This window comes from Myotis davidii, unplaced genomic scaffold (assembly GCF_000327345.1).
Source record: "Myotis davidii unplaced genomic scaffold, ASM32734v1 scaffold41, whole genome shotgun sequence".
NCBI lineage: Eukaryota > Metazoa > Chordata > Mammalia > Chiroptera > Vespertilionidae > Myotis > Myotis davidii.
The window spans coordinates 1,675,483-1,686,288 of NW_006292344.1; the positions used below are offsets into that span (position 1 = coordinate 1,675,483).

Genomic DNA, 10,806 nt, shown 5'->3' on the forward strand with positions numbered 1-10,806 from the left:
AATATCCTTAGACTCTAACTCCTCTCTCTAGAAGTGAGAACACAGAGAAGCAGAGAGGAATAAAGTGACTTCTTCTATCATTAGTGTCCACGCCAGGACTATATTCAGTTGTTGGCATTCCTAGTCCCGTGTTTTTTGTTTGTTTGTTTGTTTGTTTATTTTTATAGGCATCACACTATTTTAGTTTGTCCAGAACGTAAACACCAACACAGTAAGGTCCTGTTGATCTGCAAGGAGCAATTGCATATCAGGGGAAGTCGGTGAACAAAAGCTTACCTCTGTAGTAAATGAGAATATTTCAAATATCACCCTTTGAATTCTGTGTTGACAAAAGAAAATTACAAATCCCCTGCCTTTGTCATTAGATTGTGCAGACTGTCATTCGCAATGACATTCACATAGGACCACCATTATGAAATATGCTAGTCATAGTGAGCTCTGACGGTGACGTCAGCAGAGCCTAGAGAAGCAGCTATGCATGGCTGTTTGTCCTTATACTAAGTGAGCACAGGCTTCTGTGATTTTGTAGCTCTTGTATCTTTTCTCCATCCCTTTTTGGACTGCCTTGTTGATTCTTGCTACTTTAATGAACCTCGTTCAGTTTTTCTTTATCCCCTATGAGCTAGGAATCATATAAACGATATAGGGAAACAATATAGCATGATATAAAGAATACGTGTCTCAATTTGGTGCTATCACTTAATGTCTTGTCTCCTTGGGAGAGTTACCTGATATTTCTAAGCCTCAGTTTCCTCATCTATATAATGGGGTGCTTTCTGGATTTTCCCCAAAGGTTTGTGGATATGAAATGAGGCAATCTTTGTAAAGCACACATGGCTTTCTCAAGAAATGGTAGTGAAATACATGCTATTTTGAGGTTAATTTTGACAGGATTTCTGGCCTATTTAGTCTGAATGTGAGGACCTTACATGTGCAGTGAGATTCAGCAGGCTTTAGGAAATTGTTTTAACCTGTCAGACATAGCATTTTAAATGCTTTGCTTGCTCTCCTGAGTATGTAATAAAACAAAAAAAAAAATGTCCAATCTGGCTAAATTATGGGTTTCTGCAGTGTGCAGGCTCAGCTTTCCCTCCCCATTCCAGGCGTAAGAACTTGGTGATTCTTCAGGCTGCAGCTGTTTGCTTTGGTTGCCTGATGCTATACAATGCTTATAACAAGGAACGCTGTCTGGGAGGTACTCAGTCACATCCTTCGAAGACCTCGGTGAATTCAAATAATGGAAATTCTTACCATCCTTTTGACTTCTCTCCCTCCTCGGAAACTTTAATCGTGATTTTTCTTTAATGAGATTTATCCATGGTGACTGTAAAATGTAATTGAATTCTTATCAGAGTTCAGTTAAGATTTATTCAGAGACCCTTGTTCAATATTGATTTCAGAGGTCAACCCAGGCCTCAAGCCCCTCATGGATATGTTAGCATTTTAATTTCTTCTGAACTTTCATAAGTCTAATAAGTTGCCACATTAGAAATGTGGGACTGCGAAAGTTGTGTGCATGTATCCCTCTTGGAACCAAAGCCCTTAGAACAAACACCTGCAATGGCATTCAAATTGCCTCTCATTCAAACTAATGTCTGAAATAAAGACATCCTGTACAAAACAGAGAGAGCCAGGCCCTAGGCCTCAGTCAGTGTTTTGTTTTAATTGTTTTAAATTGATAGCGTCAGAACATTGAAGATAGTAGTTTATTCATTTCTCTGTAAAGACCACCCATGTTTGATGCTCTTGAGTCTATGGGAGAGACCAGTGTAATGTAAACTTAATTTATTCTTGCCTGAATTCATCAACTTTAAATCATATTTAAGTTAAACATTTATATAATTTTGAGGGAAACTTTGTTTTAATGATTATTCATCTTTTCCTATATTCTCTTAAATCCTTAATCCTTGCACATACATACATATAATGAAACAAGCTAGACTCTGTACAGCATTGTAATTCTCTTTAATCATTCTGTACATGCTTTGTTTTGTATTTCCTATTGATTGACTTCATATAAATATACACATAGCTTCCTATGACTAATAATAATTATCTTTAACTTTTTATCTGTTTAGTTTTATATGTTTACACACTAAATTTTCAAGCCATTTGCCACTAGAATGATACTGGATACTTTCTAATCTCTTTATATTATTAATAGCATGCCTATAAATAAAATTTTATATTATTTTATTTTTAATAACTTTCTTAATTTATATTATTTAGTTTTTGGCAATTTGGAGAACATTTGCTAGATTTCTTCAGAAATATTTTTCAGTTTACAGAACCATCATAGTAATGAGACTGCATTTTAAACTATAATCTATTCACTATTGAAAATTTGTATTTATATTTATTTAGAATCAGTTTATTGAGTGCATTATTTTAATTTTAATTTGTAGAATTATTAGCAAAACCAATGAGATGCTTTTCTACTTTGGTGATAGATCTCTTAAAATCTTAGCTTTGATTATTCTTATGGATTAAATTTAAGAAAGCTAAGTTTCCTTGGGAAGCAAATTGATAAAGATAGAATATATTGGTTCTAGTTCTTGCTCTCCTGGTGTGTCATTTAATTTCTGAGTACCAGTATTTACATTTATTAAAGGGAAATACTAACTTCTTTCCTGTCTTCAAAGAGAAGAAATGAGCAGGTTTATTTTGTACATCATGAAATTGTTTACTAATATAAGGGTTTGATTTGATTAACAGCATTATTGTCATTGCTTTTTCCCTCTGCAAATTTGATACAATTTAGAAACTCTCTAACTTTGGGTTAATTTCATAGCTGCAGTTTCTGTGGAAGTACCAAAATAAATAGATGCTATAGAAGGAATATGAAGACATATATGAGAAGGACAAAGATTTTCATGCTTTGCTTAAGAATATTTTTAGGTTGTTATAAGTCTGAAGAGTAGCAACAGAGCCTCCTACTTGTGTGCCCTTCTGCCCTGAAGGAGACAGGTTTACCCATAAGTGTAGATTTACAAACAGTTTCTGTATTCTTAGCATAGCCAAGGAGTCTGCGCCTACAAACAGTACATCAGAGATTCTCAGCAAGCCTGTTTATGAAATGGCAGCCAAGGTCTTCCCCTCACCCAGGGCTCTTCCTCAGAGTGGAGCGAACCCAGCTCCTAGATCTCCAGCAGTGGAAGTTGTGTAGACATTTTTATTAGAGTCAAGATCCAAGTGATTAAAAGGCCTCAAGAAGTAGGAGGCCAACTCCACAGGAGACTAAACACTTAGAGTTTCCTGAATTTGGCACATTAGTGGCCAACACTTTAGTGGCCTTTTGCTTCCTTATGTCACTCAATGGCTACAATTAAAGTATTCGATCTTTTCAACCTACATTAAGAGGTAGGTTTTCTACCTCTTCTGGAAAGTTGTTTTTTTTTTTTATGCTTAGTTTTTTTCTAATAAAATGTTTTAAAGGCAGTTATGGCTAGGGCTTTATGTGGGTGTTGGCAAATGAACTGAAAGTTCGGACTAAAATCTGAAAAATCCACATGAACTTTCCTCCTTCTCTTTTCTTGATTGCCCACCTCTGCCCACTCATCTCCAAGGAGTCTCTGTCTCTCCTTTCACACCACACACACATGCACATGCACACATTCTATATAATAAAAACCTAGTATGCTAAGCGTCCAGTTGTCCAGTTAGCCATTCAACCAATCAAAGTGTATTATGCTAATGGTATGCTAAGGCCACTCAGCTGCTCGCTATGATGTGCACTGACCACCAATGGGCAGATAGTCAACTGGTCGGCCAGTCGCTATGATGTGCACTGACCACCAAGGGGCAGACGCTCAATGCAGGAGCTGCTCCCTGGTGGTCAGTGCACTCCCACAGAGGGAGCATCGCTCAGCCAGAAGCTGGGGCTCAGGGCTGGTGAGCGCAGCTGTGGTGGCGGGGAGCCTCTCCCGCCTTCAAGGCAGCACTAAGGATGTCCGATTGACGGCTTAGCCCACTCCCCACAGGATGCCATCAGTCAGACACCCCCCAAGTTCAGGAATTTTGTGCACTGGGCCTCTAGTACCAATATAAAGGCATTTTCTTTTGGTATCTCACATCATCAATCCACAAGTACTCTCCTGGAAACAGGGAGAGAATGCTTCAAGAAAGATGAAAAACTGTCAATCATTATTTTAAGAGATTATCCATGCTAACAATTATGAATAGTTTTATCTTCCATTTATAAAGTTCCTTACAGTTTACAAAGCTTCTGAGCACCTATTATTATACATGATCATACCTATTAGAACCTTGTGAAACAGAAAAAGGGGAGAGTATTAGTCTCATTTTGCAGCGGTTTTGATAGTTTCAAAGTAAAAGACAAAATGAAGATTAGGAGCTGATCTTCCAATTTTATTGCTGGGTTCATAAAATCCTGAAACTAATGTTCATCTTCCTAAAAATATGCACATACTGATAGCTCCCTGTGACTATAGTCTTCCATTTTCAACCTTTTAGCTGATGACCACATGGATTATATCTTACTGTATTACAGTATCTGAAGTGCTGATCTTATACTGATGAAAAGCAATCAGTCCTTGTCTTTTTTTGAGCATTTACCTGTACATGTGGCTTTCCCTGAAAGGCCTCAGGTTTTAAGGCAAAAATCTCTTATTTATTTTTCTTTTGTTAAAAATAATCATAACGACTAATGTTTATGTAGTCCTTTAACTTTTACAAAGTACTTTTCTTTTATCTCATGTCATCCTCTAAGGACCCAAGAAAATAGGTACAATTATAACCACCTTCATTTCCAGTAGTAAGAGCTTTGAAAACGGCCAGCTTGCTCAGTTCCATGGAGCATAAGTGCCGATCTGAGACTTGACCCTGGCCTTTGGTTCTCAAGTCCAGCTTTTCCCACATATCCAAACAGTGATTGGAAATATCATTTGTTATTACTAGGTTTCTCTTTCCTAATTAATTTTTCTCTATTACTATTTTCTATAATGTCAAGTTAAAAAAATATATAGGTAACCAAACTGAATTTTATAGATGTGGCTGTTGCCTTCTTATTAGAGAAATATTGAGCTCAGAATATTCATTCAATGGTAGTAATTTATTCTTTATTCATATATATATAACCTTTATTTTTATTTCATTTCTCCTTACTGACATTCTTCTATTCAGTTGACAATGCTATTTCAGAGATTAAAATTCTTCAGTGGCTTTTCATATCTTTTTTTATTATTGAATTTATTAGGGTGATATTGGTTAGTAAAATTATGGGCTTCAGGTTTATAGTTCTATAGTACATTATCTATATGTTATATAGTGTGTTTACCACCCCAAGTCAAGTCTTCTTCCTTCACAATTTATCCCCCTTATGCCCTCTTGTACTCCCCGTCCCCAATGCCCCTTTCCTTATGGTAGTCAACATACTGTTGTCTGTGTCCATGAGTCTTTTTTTTTCTTTGATTAATCTCTTCACCCTTCTCACACAGCCCCAACCCCCTCCCCCTGACAGCTGTCAGTCTGTTCTCTGTCTATAAGTTGTCTCCACTTTGTTAGTTTATTTTGTTCATTAGATTCCACATATAAATGAAGTCATATGGATTTGCTAAGTGTCACTTAGCATAATACTCTACAGGTCCATCCATGCTGTTGCAAAAGGTAAGATTCCTTTCATTTTTACAGCTGAGTAGTATTCCAATGTGTAAATGTACTGCAGCTTTTTACCTACTCATCTACTGATGGGTACTTGGGCTGCTTTCAAATAGAAATTTAAAACACCAAAAAAAAAAAAAACAAAACACACAAACACACACACACACACATAAAATAAATAAACCTTTTAAGTATTATATGCTTAGGAGAAAAAAATTTGAAAATATATCCAAAGGTGCATAACTATCCCAACTCAATAACATAACAGTTTATATTTTTTAACACACACTCCTTTTCTATTTCAATGTATGTGAGTATGGATATATGTTTATAGCTATAATGACACATCTCTATACATGTGTTTACATACACACAGTGGAATCATACCATCTGTACCAATTAGTAACTTGTTTTTGTTTCATAACAGTGTTGCCTTCTATAGAAATAGTTTCTTTTAAATATTCCATAGACATTCAAAAAGAACATATATCACCTTTATGAAAATAATGACTTCAATATCCCAGCAGACAAATAAATTAATCAAAATAAAGTGTTGGTGGGAGACAATCAAGAGCAAATACAATGGTACTAAGCAATGAACCAATAAAACTAATGGTTTTTATTTTTAATAGTTAAAAATAAGTAAGTAGGAAAAGATGTAACATTAAATTCTGAACAAAAGAAAATATTTATTACCTACTAACTACAGTATTAATAGTAGATAAAGTATAATTCAAGAAAAAACTATCAAATAGGACAGAGAACATTATTTTTTTTATATATTTTATTGATTTTTTACAGAGAGGAAGGGAGAGAGATAGTGAGTCAGAAACATCGATGAGAGAGAAACATCGATCAGCCGCCTCCTGCACATCCCCATCTGGGGATGTGCCTGCAACCCAGGTACATGCCCTTGACCGGAATCGAACCCGGGACCCCTCAGTCCGCAGGCTGACGCTCTATCCACTGAGCCAAACCGGTTTCGGCGGAACATTATTTTTTTACTAGAGGCCTGTTGCATGAAAATATTCATGCAATAGGCCTTCCCTTCCCCTGCCTGATGGCACCAGTTTTCCTCCGATACTGGGACCCAGGCCTTCGCTCTGGCTGGAGCCGCCTTCAGTCTGTGCTGCTCCAGCTGGAGCCACCTTCAGTCTTCACTCCACCCCTTCATGCCTACATTTGCAAATTAACCGCCATCTTTGTTGGTGGTTAATTTGCATATCTCACAGATTAGCCAATGGGAGGCGTAGTGAAGGTATGGTCAATTACCATGTTTGTCTATTATTAGATTAAATAGAGGTCACAGTTCCTGAAGAATAGTCCTGTGCTTCTCTTTATTAAATACCATTACATTGAAATATATAAATATGAGATGAAGATGGTAAAACCATATTCTTTATAAAACTTTAACACATTTCTTGCAGTCTTTTGACAAACCAATTATAGAAGTTGAATAATATGATTTATTTAATTTATATAACTAAAGAGATTGTATCTTTTCTCCTAATATCTATAGAAAATTTAAAAAAATATGTCATATCACAGACTGAAAGGGAAAGGTAGACATTTCTTACTTTGGCTGGCAGAATCACACATCTATAGATGAGTAAACAAGTAAACACACTCCTGGGGTGAAGAGCTCTTAAAAGTAGTGATGATGGTAACTCTGCATGACAGTGAGAAGCAAGTGAAGCCAAAGTGGAACTTCAAGCTAAGCTGGGGTCGTTAATTGCAACAACAATGCAAATATATTAACCTAAAAAAAATAGAAAAGGACAACAAAATCAACTTAAAGGAGGAAGGAATTAGTTAAATAAAGGCACATATTCATAAATGGAAAAAAAATACTAGAATTATTAGGTATACAGGAAATGTTTCTTTGGAAAAATCAATAAGATAAACATCCAATGAAAATAAGAAAAAGAGAAACAAAAATTAGATAAAATTAGGAATAAAAAAGAAGTTCTTAGCATAGGTAGCTCACACATTTTGAAATTATTACACCTAAAATTTTATATAAAAGAGGCTATTTTTTGTACAAATCTAAAATACAGGAGAAGAAAACTTGAATAACCTCAAAAACATGAGGGAAATGTAGAGATACTACCTGAGATAGAAACCAGGAAATTTTATTGACAGGATTTTTTAGATCTTTAGAGGACTGATTCCTGTGTTGTTTCAACTTTGAAGATCTAGGAGGAAAAAAGATAAGCCTCCCAAAACATTTTATAAATCCCAATTAATACCTAGTCTAGCTTGCCCCAAAAAGATAACTATGCTAACCTTTCACCAATGCAGAAATCCTAAGTGAAGTTAACAAATTGAATTTCACGTAATGAAACATCCCAAGTTATTCCATGATTGCAATGTTAGGACAATATTAGGAATTTGTAACATAATTCATTGTATTGATTTATCAAATTTTAAAAATACTAGATAGTTTTTAGGGCATTTAATGAAATTTATAATGCATTCTTGTTTTAAAAAATTACAATAACACACACAAAAACTCTAAAATAGAAGAAAAATAAGTGTTTAATAAGATTAAATAAAGTAATGGCCAGCCTTCTTCCTAAATCTTATTAGTTATGCACAGAATCACTGCTATTATAGTAATACTAGAGAGCTGGTGCACAGATTCGTGCTCATTGAATGGAAATTAATTAGAAGGTAGCCAGAGGGGCAGGACTGGGTGAGAGGGTCCAGACACACCCTGGAGCCAACCTTCGGTGGTCCCTCCCCAGCATCTGCAAGTGAACAGGTCCCTCTGTCAGGTTGGGTCCCCCGGCCTGGCCTGAGGGGATTGGGCCAAAACCAGCTCTCTGACATTCCCCAAGGGGTTCCCGAAGTGCGAGAGGGCACTGTGCAAAGTTGCTGTCATACAGGATGTGAAACGAAAATGCAAGTGTGCAGTAATCCAAATTCTGGGCCAACAGTGCCCCAACAACAACATAAGTCACTGCCGAAGGTGAAATCATGTGGCCCCGCAAGGAATCAGGATCCCTCCTCTCTGGTTTCAGGGTGTGTCACCCAAGAACCACCGCTGCCAAGTCAGTGCAGCTCGGAAGCTCCTGTACTGAGTGTCTGCATCATAGCAACCAGTCAGACTGGCGGAGGGGCAGTTAGCATATTAGCCTTTTATATATATAGATTGTTCTGAACATTCTAGCCTTTCTTTTGGAAATTGGGAAGCAAAAGTCATATGGATATTTTTATATAATAGACTTTTTATATATACATTTGAATTTATTATGTGATATTTTTCACACAGATTCAAATATAAAGCATAATATTATTAAATGTTATGTATCCATTATTTAAGAAATAAAATATTAACAATTCAGATGAAATTCTTTAGGTTCTATCCTTAATCACCAGCTCAGAATTTCTGTACAGAGGTAACCACTATGCTAATTTTACATTCTATCTATGCATTTATTTATATGTTTCTACTTATTTCTAAAAATATATAGTGTTGTTTGCATATAATGTTTCTTAATTTTAAATAAATTGTATTGTATCATACCCCTTTTCTGAGAATTTTTCACTCAGTATTACAAGATTAGGATGTATAAATATTTATAGATGATATGATTATTCTTCTAGAAAATCTAAAGTATTAGATTAACAAAAGTTTAGTAAGCTGACAAAATAAAAATTTAAATGTAGGTTTAGAAAATACAACAGGAAAAGAACATATACGGAATTAACAAAAAAATACAAAATACCTAGGTAAACCTTTAAAAGTGTAAGTGGTCTAAGAATACTATAAAATTTTACAGGGATGATTAACTCATGAGCAAAATGATTTAGTTATGAATATGCTTTGGAAAGCACCTCTCCCTTCCACATATTAGCACCCCATAATTACCCAACAGCAAGGCATATGGGTGGGGGAAGAATAGCTCTTGCACTGTCCTTTGCTAATGTTTTTTATTTAGCCCTTTCCCCCAAATAGCCCCCAGCACTTCGGTGATCTTAGTTACTGCTCACCACATCCCGCAGGCTCCAAGGTGGCCCTGGGTAAGGATAGTGACACACACACCTTTAAGTAGCATGCACAGCATAAGAATGAGACCAAGAAAAACATAATGGAAGAAAATGAAACATAATGAACTTTTCCTCCAGTTCCAATTCCAACTTACATTAATTTCTGTTGTCACAGAATTTGAATGTTTTTTTAGGTCTTAGGAGAACCTTAGAAATTCAAAAACGTCATTTATAGCTGAGAAAACTTACTAAAGCCCAAGAAAGCTGACTGATTAGCCTGAGGTTATATGGTTTATTAATGGCAGAGGCAGGAATAGAAACCATAAGCCTTGATGATGCCTTCAAAGAACTGCTTTCTTTGGGACTGACATGAAGAGGTTTAACCATATGTGGCTCCAGGCTCCAGAAAAACATCCCTAGCAAATGTTGGATTCCATCAATTTTGGTTGGAGAGTGTAGAAATAGGCCAATGTTTGCTTCAGCCCCAACCAAGATGGGGAGTCTCAGATTTCCAGGTTAAATGCCTCTGAAACTTTATGCTAGAACCTTCCCACTGCCCTAGTTTGTTTATTTTTAAATCAAGCATGAACTCACCACTCGGTGTTTGCCGGAGTTTGGATGAATGTCAGCATCGGGCCACTGTAATAATGATTTAAGATTATTTAATCCTATTACTTATACACTTCATTAGGCTGAGTGAATTGTTGGCAGTGGTTCAGTAAACTTCCTACTTTAGAGATAAAAGGATGGAAAGAAAATAGGGAAGGAGCCTGTTCCTCATTTTCTTTCATATGTATCTTATATCTCTTAAACAATAAAGGAATGGTAATTTCCCAGCTACAGCATGGAATCCGTGTTAGTAGGGTCTTATAAATGCTGTGTACCCTCAGGAGAGAAAAACATACATACCTTTACATCATTTCCAATTATAAGAACAAAGACTGGGGTAGGAAAGAGGAGAGAGAGAGAGAGAGAGAGAGAGAGAGAATGAATATGCTTTAAAACTGATCTTTAAAATAAACCTGAAAATAAATTCAAGTCCTAGGTAATATATTCAGCATAAGCAGCCTGGTATGAGGCAGGGAATGATTTTTAAAGAAGAAATATGGAACTTAAAATTAGATCTGGTTGTCGCCAACTTGACCAGCTACTATTCTTCATTCACCTCATTTTTTTTTAACTTAAATTTCCCTA

The 10,806-nt window shown here is 35.9% G+C and overlaps 1 protein-coding gene across 6 annotated transcripts in view; it reads left to right on the forward strand.

Annotated features, from left to right (window-relative positions):
- The window catches only part of LPP (LIM domain containing preferred translocation partner in lipoma), a 653,115-nt gene that overhangs the window by 547,360 nt on the left and 94,949 nt on the right, over positions 1-10,806 (forward strand). The window lies entirely within an intron of this gene.